A 13,668-nucleotide genomic window follows, 5' to 3' on the forward strand; every position below is an offset into this window, starting at 1 on the left:
CGGCTTTCGCAATAAACACACCCAGTCGTTCTTAACATGGAGGTTGTTGGGAGTGTTTATTCCGAAAGCCGTTCTTAACATGGGGAGGTTGGGGTGATTATACTACACTGGGGCAAGTCGTAAAAAAATACCGTTTTTTTTTTTTTTTTTCAAATATTAATTCCTTGGCACTTATTGATCCGTGCTGAAATAATAACGTTATTATTTAAAAAGCCATTCTTAACATGGGGAGAGGGGGGTGTTTTGTACCTATTTTATACTTTAACCTTACAATTTAAAAAAAAAAAAAAAAAAAAAAAAACTTGGAAATACGATTTAAAAATATCGCGGATCAGTAAGTGCACTCACTAGCACCAATTTCTTTTTAGGTAACTACCCTCTATTTTTGTTCTGTTCGTTTGGATTTTTTTAATTTTTTCTTGTTGGGGGCCCATCGAGACTTAGGGTTAGTGATCAGAGTACAGTAACGTATGTTTTTGTAGAAAAATAATGGTAATTAAATCAAGCAGTGTTCATTGAAAATGAAATGCATTACAAATTAAACATAATAATAACAATATTGCCGAATAAAATAATTTCCATAGTTTTCAGAAAATAACTTCCCTTGTTACAATTCAAACTCCTGTTTATTATTTTTGGCAAAACTCAATGTTCGCTAATTGTCTTCGAAAACTATTTTCATAATTAATTTTCGTAATTTTTAGATATGTTCAGTACTGCAACATGACAATTAGGTGTTTGTGCAGCTGTCACCTCGCTATACTTTAATAGTATTTTGAAGTTAAATTCAAGTTTTACAATATCTTTGTTTATTAAATTGTTAGATGAAAGTACAGAATAGCTACAAAAACCCTCCCCTTATCTTAAGAATGTATTTCTAAATAATATTATTTCGGCACCGTAACATAGATGCACAAGTAGCGACAATTAAGTAGATATTGTTTTACTTGAAATTTTTGAATTTCGTTCTCATAACGAAGAAGCACTTTTTTTTTTCTTTTTTTTTTTTTAGATTTAAGGTGATTATGTTATTACAATGAAAGGAAAGATCGACCATGGATTTGAGACCATTAAACTTTGAATTCGACTAGACTTTTTTTTTTTTTTTCTCTCGATTTTTGCAGCGCTCTTGCTGTTCTACAATCTGTCATCGTTTTGAGGGAGACAACTCTTTTACTAAGAAATTCGTTCATTTTTTTCATCTCATAATTTAGGACGCTAATTATGCTGTCGGTAAGTTTACGCGAGCGGTTTAGAAACAAAAAAAAAAACATACTTTTATGGGTTTTTTTTTTCTTTGCGGCCACCACATCACCCACGCCCCACCAACGCCCCAACAGAATGTTTGTGAAATATTAAACGTTTCTTCTGCTCGGCTAACGTTGGTGCGATACTCACAAAAAAAAAAACGGTTAAACTGCAGAAGCACCTGTTGAAAACTATACAAGTTCTATAATTGAATACTCCCATAAAAAAAAAATAGAACGAAAAACAAAAGTATGCTTTGTTTGTTTTTTTTTGTTTTGTTTTTTGTAAACCGCTCGTGTAAACTTACTGACAACATTATTAACGTCCTAAATTATGAGATGAAAAAAAAAATGAACGAACCTCTTAGTAAAAGAGTTGTCTCCCTCAGAACAATGACAAATTGTAAAACAGCGCCTAGTTTTGCATTGTAATCTCATTCCACTGTATAATCACCTTTGTAACTAACAATAGCTAAAAATGTGTTTTCCCTCGTTTTGAATAAATGAAAAATGTTATTATTGATCTACATGAAAGAAATATGAATCATTGATTTACTTTTTTTTTTTTTTTTTTTCATTTTTACGATTGTGTAGATTTTATCTTACAACATAGTACTGTTGTTTTACTCAGATTCAATTCGTCTTGTTACCTGTGAAAGCAAACAACATTAAAAACATAACGGCTTCTATGAGAGAAAACCGTTTCTATATTTCCGTTAATTTCCACGTCTTATTTTTTTCTTGCTTGCTTTGTTTTATATTTTTGTGAGTAACGGGTGATATGCAGTATCTTAAAAATTGTAGACTTTAAGATTATGACACGTAGAATGAATTTGAGCTAAAATCAATTTATTATTACGCATACAGTATGAATTTTTTTTTTTTTTAATTAATAAACATCCTAATATTATCGGCTTATTTCCAATATGGCCACATGTTTAATTGTCATAGACGATAATCCATGAAAATGAGAATCGAAACTAGGTCCAACGAAAAGAAGTAAAGTCTTTTAGTAAGATATATAAAAATAATTTATTTAAAATAATTAAAGTATTGGTGGGTTTGTATTACTGTACACATAGATTCGAAAAAGTTGTCAAAAAACAAATATATAACAAATAAATGTTATCAAAGGCAAGATAAGTTACTTTTCTACCAAACTGGATATATTTTTCGTGTTTTTATTCAATGTAACATGTTTATTAAGCTCGAAAACCATACAGTGTTTACTGATGTATTGGAACATTCAAGATGGCGTCTGATTCTCTCTTGAACACGGTAAGTTTGGGAAAAGGTTTTATAAATAAAAAAAAAACGGATAAAATACTGTTAAAAACTCGCTCAATATATGTTACCGTGAAATAGGTTGACATATATTCGGCGGGTTTTTAATAGTATTTTTAGTTTTTTATTTATAACACCTTTTCCCAAACTTACGGTGTTAAAGAGGGTGTGAGACGCCATCTTGAATTTTCCAATGCATCGGTAAACACTGTATGTTTTTCGAGCTGAATAAATGTTACATTGAATAAAAACACAAAAAATATATCCAGTTAGGTAGAAAAGTAACTTATCTTGCCTTTGATAACATTTATTTGTTATATATTTGTTTTTTGACAACTTTTTCGAATCTGTGTACAGTAATACAAGCCCGTATTCATAAAAATAAATAAAAATGCGTTGGTTGACCACCTTTTAAGAAGTTTGGTATTTTGTTGTTGAATGTATTCTGTTTTGGGGTTAATTATTCAGAAACCTATTATTTAACATGGTGGAAGGAAATGTGTTTTTGTAAGTATTCCGTACTTTCACCTAACAATTTAATCCCAAATTCTTAAAGGTAAGTTTTCTAGTGGTTAACCAGCGCACTTTTACAAAAATATTTATAGATATACATTCTTGTGTTTTCGCAAATCTAAAATGAATGAAACCATTTTAAAGTCCGTTAATGTGACGTTTCTAGGTCAGATAATTCTATTGCAATTATTCTTTAATAGATCCTGGGCTATTGAAAATTTGGGAAAGAAATAAGAAACTTTATTTAATACTTTCAAATGTTTTTGTTTTTTTTTTTTTTTTGTTGTTTTTTATGCGAAAACGCTTTTCTGTAGAAACAAAGGTGAAAGTGCACTGGGGGACCACTGGTTGTTCAATCTGCAAAGGGTGTTTATTCCGAAAGCCGTTCTTAACATGGGGAGGTTGGGGGTGTTTATTCCGAAAGGCATTTTCTCATTTTCCACCTCCTCGTAATCAACTTTTTAAAGGTAAATCTTCGGGTGGTCCCCCACCCCGTGCATTTTCACCGAAACAAATATTTGTATAAATCTTTCCGAAATTTTTAGATGAGGATTGATAATCAGTATTATTTAAACTAGTGAGACCTGTGGAAATTCCACAGAGGATTCATATGTAATATATTGCTATTTTATCTGTAGATGTTCAAGATAAATGGACACGCTTTGATATTATCGTGTAGCTCTTTTGTTGAAACAGTTAAAGTATTTATCTAAGCTAGCAAGAACACCCGGCGTAGCTCGGTCGTAAAATACGCTTAAATATGATATTTTAATTATTACTGATTTCGTGTGTGTATGTGTATATATATATATATATATATATATATAGTTAATGTTCTATCGATTTTTATATATTATAAAGTTGCGATTTCCAAAATTATATATATCCATATGACTTGGGTACATCAGATTGAATCAAAACCAAAACTTTATATATATATATATATATATATATATATATATATATATATATATATATTAGTAAGTTATAAAATATATATATTTATAACTTAATGCCTAGCTCTACCTACGTATTGAGCACTGTTGAAGTAAATACTTAGTTTACGCATAAATCTATACTTTCGTATATTTATGTGGTTAAATAAAGTAGTCATATATATATAACTTAAGTTCCTTCAGCCATAACCGAAACCAAAACTTATGAAGAATTCTTGATAAAATTAGTTATACATTTAGACTTTCTTCAGGTGTATCTTGTCGAACTTGGAAATTTTCCTGTCGAACTCGGAAATCTTCAGGGAATTTCGACCTTTATCTAATCCATTGTTCCGTTGGCCATGACGGGGTGAAAATCCTAAATAATTCGCAATTATATTTTTTAGTGTCGACTGATTATGTATGCGTTTTAACTTATTTTAAAGCGTGTATTTAATTTGAAACATAAGTAGTTACGCGTCTTGATTTAGAACAAGAAATAATCGACATGAGACGATCTTCTGAGAAGTCTCGATAATCGCAGAAAAATCTTAAATTAAGCAAAATACTGACAGAAACCTACCAATAAATGTCGTGGTCACACACATTTATTTCTAATTTATTTTGCTTAATTTTCAATTTTGAGCGATTCTAGCGACTCCCCAGATAACCTCATGTCGGCTATTTGTCCTTTTTCTAGTTTAAGATTCGGCATTACTTGTGTTTTAAAACTATATAAACGCTTTAGAATAAGATAAAACACAATAAAATATCCAGGTAGGTAAAAGAGTAACTTATCTTGCCTTTGGTAACATTCATTTTTTTACATATTAGCTTTTTGGCTACTTTTTCGTTTTGATGTCTGTACTGCAAAATGCCCCGTAAATCTATTGATAAATTTTATTTTTGTATATGATTAGATGAACATAATTTATTTTACCGAGAGGATATACGGGTTCATACCTTTCCCAACATCACTGTCCTCACAAGTAATCAGACTTTGTTTATTCCATTAATCATTTCCAATCCTCTCATAATACTGTTCATCTCCTCACTGTTTTCATTACATTGACTCATCCTCGGGTTGCCTTTGACCTTGATAGGCGATGTTTCATTAAAAAAATATCAGTGCGTAAATGACCACGATAGATAGATCCGATTGGGTTGGAACTCATCATAATCAGATCAATAATCGACGACGGTATTCATCAGATCAATATCACACCCGTGATTTAAAAACAAAAAAAAACGAAGATGTTGTTCTCGGACAACATGTCTTCTCTGCTATACAAAGTAAATAATTGTGTGATTAATTTGACGTTTTATGTGGGGGTTTTTTTTTGGGGGTTTTTTTTTTTTTTGGTTTTTTTTTGGGGTTTTTTTTTTTTTGGTTTTTTTGGGGGGGGGGGTTTTTTTTTTTTTTTTGGTTTTTTTTTTTTTGGTTTTTTTTTTTTTGGTTTTTTTTTTTTGGTTTTTTTTTTTGGTTTTTTTTTTTGTTTGTTTTTTTTCTATTACATTTTCACCAGAAACAAGGCACATTGCCACTTTAATGTAGGGGGGGGCTACTATCAAGGACCTAAGTTGCAGAGGTACTATGTAGGGAATTTAGCAGCAAGATATCTGTTCACATTACACTTGAACTTCTGCATGTCAGTACCGTTGGAAAAGCAGGAACCCGGAAGAGAATTCCAAAATCTAGCAGTTCTTACATCTAGGGATTTCTACAGTGTAGGGGTGGGACTCCGCTGCTTGTCAGGTTTATTTTCGTCGAGGGAGTACAAGGGCTTGTAGCTCGTCAGAGCATCCACCATTAAAATACTTGTAAAACAGGCAGAGATGCAACATTTCGTCGATGGGACAGAGGCGGAAGCTTGGGTGACAGTTCAGGACCTATCAGGTTGACGGTTCTCTTTTAGGCCCTGTCCAGGAGCGAGATAGCAGATGCACCAGCCCAAATGTGACGGTAGTACTCCATACATGGGCGAATGGTGGTTTTGTGGAGGTACAGGATACACTCGGGCGTAAGTAGGCAAGCTAATCTTCTTTTATCTACCTGAATAGGTTTTGTGTGTGTATGTTAACTTATTTGGTGACCCGCCGACCGGGTTAAAATATGCTTTTAAATATATTTTAATTCATGCGAACTTTGTATTTATTACCATAGAGCCAACGCTTTGTTGATTATTATATCGTACCCAAAGCAGAACCCCTGGATACGATGGCCTTAGGATACGGGATTTTTCAGTTTACGATGCTTTCCGAACCCTCGTTACGGTATTTGTCCCGCCTTACAGTGTTATTTATAATGTTATTTAATTACATACATGTGTACTACTATACTTTAATTTGTTACTAATTTTAATACCGTATTCCGGGTTTCTACTATACATAGTGATTTCAAAAGTTAAAAAGTATACATGACTTGAATGCCATTAGCTAGAATCGAAGCCAAAACATATAGCTATCAAGCCTTATTCGATACCATCTGCACTATGCCTTCATGCATAGACAAAACTTGAAAAACAACGTTGTAAAAATGTGTGTGTATGTATATATATATATATATATATATATATATACACACACACACACACACACACACACACACACACATATATATATATATATATATATATATATATATATACACACACACTATTTTACACCGGTTTCCCCCGGCTAAAACCTAAATATAAAGTTTCGCATGTGTTCGAATACCCTATATATCAAGTTTCATGAATCGAGACGAAAAACTGACAGAGGTTGGTAAGCAAAATCATTTGGTTACTTTAAATAATTCATAATCGCAAATGTGTGATTTCTGCAAATAAATGCATGTAAGTAATTATGAAATATATCGGAGAGACGCGGAACAAATGTACGTTAATTGTTACCATACATAACAGTAAAAGTATATTGTATATTTATGAGCAAAAATATCCACCACTACTCTCCATCGGTCGTATATTTTTATGAATGGATGACTAACAAACGAGGTAATGCTTAGGAGAATGGTATCATGATGAACGAACATAGACTATACATGACAACAGAACAGATACTACACCTCACCTATACCATACTACTTCTCACTGAATGGAGTAGATAATCCGGGATCAGAGGCCATAACAAGAGAAACGCAACATTGTTACCCCTTCCTCCAGAAAAAGGAAATCTTTGGTCTTCGTTCAGTTTTAAGAAACAATGGATACCCTCTGTAAAGACGATGGCGTGTAATTGTAAAGCAAGGGTTGCGTAATCTTAAACACAGCTCACGAATGAACACTGCTTATTTACAGTGGCAAGAAGAAATCCAGGACGACTGAAAACAACAGATAATAGAAGAGCGTATACAACACGTGGTTTTTCTTAAATAATCGCCCATTTTAACACTTGCCATGCTAAATAACGCTTAACTTCGGTAACCTAATGGGAACGTTGTGTCGACGTGATTATGCCGTATACATATCACGCTACACACTTAAACACCATGACAACAGAACAGATACTACACCTCACCTCTGAAATGAGTACTGAAATATAGTAGCAGTATAGTTTCGGATTCAGATACAGAAGTAAGAACATCGTTTTGGCGACAGATACCAAATCTCCATAATAAATAAATGAATATCTGGGTAATTTTTATTTCTATCTTAATTTGGTGGCAAATCGTCTTATTTCTAAATGTAAAAAGTATCCGTGCTTTGAAAACCTTTAAAAACAAATAGATAAAATAAATAAATAAAATGACAAACAGTAGCAAACGTAATAAGTGTTCTATTTTAAGGTTGGGCTAATCATATTGTTACAATATTATCAAATGTGTTTCTGCATGTGAAGTAGATAGGCTGAGGGAGGGTACTTTATATTTGAGATATGCCACCTACAGATAGCTGTTTCGCCTTGGAGATAGATAAGCGAATGCTGCAAGTTAGGATTCGAAATTTTGCCAGCGGTTTCAACCTCTTACATTTACACTAGCATCCTTGCTATTTTTTACAAGCGGGTTACCAAGTATCAAGGCCCAAAGGCCACTCAAGAATAAATGTTAATGAGCGTCAGGTGTCCATACAGTGATGATGGTGGAAATTTGTAGGATTTTATTATTTAAAAGGAGGGGCAGCTCAATAAGAACTTGTTTACATTTGACTTGAAAACGATCGTGTTATATTCAATTGGGAATCAGTCTAGCGATGTTGTGTTCCACAGACGGGCGGTTCTAAGAGAGAAACTTCGTTCATGGAGTTTTCGTTTAGTTTTAGGTACAAATAAAGAGTAAGGGAAATTATTGGTAGTGGCTGTAGGTAGACGAGCGTTCGATGAGAATCTTTTATAGGGTGAGGGACCATAGATTAAAGCTCAGTCGAGCCACCTGCCATGAAAATAACGGTAGAGCAGAGATAAACCTTCAATATTTCTTCAGTTAGACAAAAGTAGTAGGAGGAGGAAAGAACATCGCCCATTAGATTTCAAAGCCGGTTTTGTGCCCTGCAAAGGCAGGAAAAGGGTTTCTGAGTAGCTCCTCCCCAGACGTGACAACAGTATTCCATCTAAGGGCATATTTGGCTTTTATACAGGGAGAGAGTATGGAGAGTGAAATACCTTCTCGAGCGGTAGAATGTATAAGCATTTTTCAGCGACCTTGGCGACGAATTTGTAATTCTATTTCAGATCATGGGTGAAGGTCACTCCCAGAAACTTGTTAAAACAGTTTAAACAAGTTCAAGACGAGAGCCATGCATTTAAATTGGGGACAAGTAATGATCAGAGCGTTATTAGTGAAAAGATTGAAGCTTTGTTTTGAATGCATAAAAAGAAACCAGCCACCCTTTCCCCCATTGCACCACGCGTTCAAGCTCTGAAGAGAGAGAATCAGAAAGATTTGGATCATTTCCGGCATTTAACGTGTTGCTACGGATCATAGTGCCGCCTTCATAAATGTCGACGTATAATAACGCTTTCGATTACAAAGAGTACTCGATTCTTTTACGGGTGTTTATTCCCTGTATAATACATGTCATCCGCAGCCAGCCTGTTTCGCTGTATCACGGCTCTTCAGTGCATCTATCCAAGCAAATGTCTCAAGCTGGGATCTAAACTCGATTGTTGGGATGCGGCGCTTCTAATCACTATGCTATCATCCGACACCTGAATGCAAGCGAAATCTAGAGGTAAACTCCATATAAACATTTTCAGGTGCCGGAGAGCTCGAATTGTTTTAACTAATGAATAATATTATTAAGCATGTGTACATTATTCTAAAAAGTCTATACTACTGCGAAATATTAATTAAAAAAACATTTGCATAAGAACTGCATTAAATTCTTGCGTTGTTATTTGAACTTTCAATATCGCCGAATCTTGCATTCATTTCGCTTCAAAGAGTCTTATCTTCACATGTAAAAATATGCATCGTTTTCCCCCTTTGAAAAATAGCGTTAAGTAAAAACATATTTAGAATGATCCACCCTAATTTTTCTTTTCACACTGAGAAAATCTAAAATTACATTAGAAAAATAAGAGAATTTTAGGTTAAAAAAACGTGCGTTTATTTTTGCAATAATGGGCTTCTTTGTTTAATCTATATATTATTAGGATAGCATGTATGTTTGTGTGTCACGCTTACATCCGAGTGTCTGTCATTTAATTGTTGTGGACTTCCATTTCTTGTAATAATTTTACCAAGAATTCTTCATGAGTTATGGTTTCGGTTATAGCTGATGACATTCTAGTAATCTTTTTTTAAATAATTTTATCAAGAATTCTACAAGTTTCAGTTTTGGTTATAGCTGAAGGAACTCAAGTTATAGATATTCTAGCATGTTTGATTGAACACGAAGTCCGGTCTTTTTTATTTCGACTGGCATGTTGTATATTATGGCGCCCAGTAATTGTTGTTCGGCCATATTCTTTTCAACGCTTTCAATAAATAAATAAACAGTTTAAAAAAAATAGAACTAACTATTAATACACTAAGTCTCAAAGAAAAGGACAACAATCGCTTCTGACGACGATCGGATGTATTGAATAAAAGCTCTTGAAGAATATGGCCGAATAACAACTACTGGGCGCCATACTATACAACATGCCAGCTGAAATAAAAAAAGACCTTTCGGCGAATTGAAAAGTTATCCAACAAAATCGGAAAAAGACTCCGTCGTGTCCAATCAAACGTGCTTGAATAATGACTTGCCGCCAATATATATATATATATGTGTGTGTGTGTGTGTGTGTTTTTTTTTTGCTTCAGTTTTGATTTAAGCAGATGCACCCAAGTCATATGGATATATTTTTTTTATTTTTTGAAATTACAACTTTATAATATATAAAAATCGATAGAACATTAACTCTATAATAATATATACAAAATCTGCAAGAATTAAAATATCACATTTAAGCGTAATTTACAACTTTTGCAGTTTTACCAAAAGAGCTACAATATCAGCATCTCCATTTACGCGTAACATCTACAGAATGCCAACATCAAGTGATTATATATGAATGAATCCCCTGTGGAATTTCAACAGGTCTCACTAGTTTATATTATTTTCATTTTGACTATTCTCACAATGTTTCGACTGATGTAATCTTCTTGTTGTCAAACTCTAATGTTTTTGTTATATTCGAGGATCAGTACGGAATTTCAAACAGAATCCTTTATTTAATCCACGGGGGTGGGTAGAATGCCCTTGTTTCGTCAGCCTTGACCAGGTAAAAATCTTCAATAATTTTCAATTGCATTCTTAGTATCGTCTGCACTGAAGATTGAACCTTAACTTCCAAAAGAAATCTTAGATTTGAATTTTAGTTAGTACTTCATCCATTACAACATTTCTTAGTGACATCTAGTATTTAATTAGAAACTATAACTATTAATTTTAATTTAAGTTTTCATAAGACGTCCTTATTTACTTTTTTAGTGAAGTGGTTTATATATAGCATATAACTATTTGAAAAATAAATTCTGTGCACGGGACTTTAGTGTTGCCATCATTTACCTCCCTTGCACTACCGGGCATGCGCATTGAGATGCCGGAAATAATCAAGAACGCTTGGGAGTATACAAGACAGTTTGACCCCGGCAATGATTGAAACCACACGTCTATCTCTGTTTCTGTTTCTGTTTCGTCTTTTCGTTTGCTTTTTGTTTCAACTTCACGATCCGAATGTATATTACAATGACTTTTGTTTGTATATGTAATTACTAGCGTGAGATGTGGAGGGGGGGCGCCCGGCTTTTCCCGGACGTAAAAATCACTTAAATATATTTTAATTAGTCCATATTTCCTACATATTATAGTCGTGATTTCAAACGTAAAAAAATATTTAGGTGCCATTAGCTAGAATCGAAACCGGAACTATAGCATTCAAAGCTGGTGACGTTACCACTGTATCAACGTGGCATGCATATGAACCAATTTAAAATTAAAAATAAACTAAGATGAACGTGCAAAATGTATAGCGATTTTTTTTTCAATTTTGAATGATTTTTGACTCCTTAAAAACTATTTTAACTGGCTAGACCCATAGAAGAACGGTTGGCAAAATATCCAATCATTTGAGGCCGTTCTGTGACTTTTAGTTTTCCAGATAATTTGAAAATCTGGAGAGACACAGACATATAGCCGTTTATATATTAGATTATATTGGTTTCTAGAGAAATGTGTTTTTTTTATTCAACCTCTAAAATAAAAACACCCCCAAACCACTCGCTCTCACATCACATAGTCTGGCAATGATTCCACATCATTTTGGCAATAGATAAAACGCATATCTCTATGAGAGTTGCAATGTTTCCTCGAGCCGAAAAGGTATTGTATCGTTGCCAACAATACGTGATATGACGAAATGCTCGCAAATTGCGAACAATGATTTTTAGAATGTCATGATTAGTGACTGATGTCTGTTGAGCCGTGAGTGAATGCCTAATCTATTTTTATCTTGGTTTGCCCCGATGTACATAAACGATGACATTAACTTCTATTTTTAACGATGTGTTTTCATTGTGTGGAAGAGAATAAGTTCTTCCTTTCATGAATCTTGCTGTCTAATTTCACGAGAGAATTAGATGGTTTCAATGATTTAATTTTTAACGTTAGGATCCACGTCTTCACGGTGAGATCGATGAAACCCCATGCACACTTTTTCGGCGTACCAAATGTAGAATAAACGCCACTGTGGGATGCATCGCGGAATATCGGACAGTTACGTGCGAGTTCATGTGTAGATGGCAGAAATATAGGGTGGAAAAACTAATTTAGAATTTTGGGATGATTAGCCAACCAAAAGAATGTCCAGTTTTAACACAAGAGTAATGTTAACTGTATTTGAAGACAAGCACTGAAAGTTTAATTATAAGAGAGACAGCTTTCAAAGAAGTGGAACACCGTGTATATTAATTGTGGTTTTTACTTAAATAAGTAATAGATAATGGCATGTGAACTGTAAAGGGTAAATAAACATAATGAGGATTTGCGAATTCGTGCACCGGCAGAACTTATTTTATATGAAGGAGTGCATTATTTGCAGGTTTCGTGTAAGTCACTACGTCTCACTAGTAATGTCCTGTTTGTGACGTAACTGTTTTTGTTTTGTTTTTGTTGTTTTTATTTTGTGGGGGGGGGGGCTTTTGGTTAAAATTATCCTACTCGTTTTCCTTTCATTGACGTATGGCAAGTGTTAGGATATACGTTATTCTATTGACAAAAGGACAAACAAAAACGGTAGCAAACGTTATAGTAAGTGTCCTATTTCAGGGTTGGATTAATCATATTACAATATTCTTATCAAATGTTTCGATTCCAAACATTCTGCACATGAAGTAGATACGCTGGGGGATGGGATATTTTACATTTAAGATATGCTGTCCACAGACAGCTATTTCGCTGTATAAGCGTGGATAGACTAGCGAGTGCTGCAAGTTTGGATTCGATTTTTTTTTTTTTTTCAGCGGTTGGAACATATCTTTATGCTAGCATTCTTGCTATTAACTTTTTTTTCACAAGAGGGTTGCCACGTATCGAAGCCCAAAGGTCACTCAAGGATAAGTATTAATGAGCGTCAGGTGGCCACACGGTGATGATGGTGGATATTGGTAGAATTGTATTATTTAAATGGACGTCTCAATAACAACTTGTTTATATTGGACTTGAAAATAATCATGCCCTGACCTATAGCAAGTGTTGGAATATACGTTATTACTAGAGCTAAGACAACAGCATATTCTTTTCATTGATTTGACTCTCTAGTGTATATCCCACAGTTAGACTCGGTTAATCAACAGAAACACATTACTTATTATAAAAGCATATAAGATATCAATGGATACACACTCGAGGGTCAAAACAATGAAAAGTGTATGCTGTTGTCCTATCCCTACTTATTACGCAGCTCATGTATTCTAAACGTATTCTTAATTAGAACGAACGACTAAGGCCAAAAGTATAGTTAATGTATTTTTTTAATTACATTTTCACCCCAAACAACGCACATTGCCACTTTGATGTAGGGGGCTACTATCAGGGACCTAAGCTACAGGAGTACTATGTAGGGAGTTGGGCAGCAAGATATCTGTTCATGTTACACTTGAACTTCTGCATGTCAGTACCGTTGGGAAGCAGGAACCCGGAAGGGAATTACAAAGTCTATCAGTTCTGGGGAAGAAACTACTGGAATAGAAAGCTCTTTTA

At 33.9% G+C, this 13,668-nt stretch overlaps 1 protein-coding gene across 1 annotated transcript in view; it reads left to right on the top strand.

The window, feature by feature from the left end:
* Positions 1-13,668, top strand: part of LOC145297626 (beta-1,3-galactosyltransferase 1-like) — a 62,865-nt gene that overhangs the window by 698 nt on the left and 48,499 nt on the right. The window lies entirely within an intron of this gene.

This window comes from Euprymna scolopes, chromosome 18, assembly GCF_053919585.1.
Source record: "Euprymna scolopes isolate OS-2025 chromosome 18, ASM5391958v1, whole genome shotgun sequence".
Taxonomy (NCBI): Eukaryota; Metazoa; Mollusca; class Cephalopoda; order Sepiida; family Sepiolidae; genus Euprymna; species Euprymna scolopes.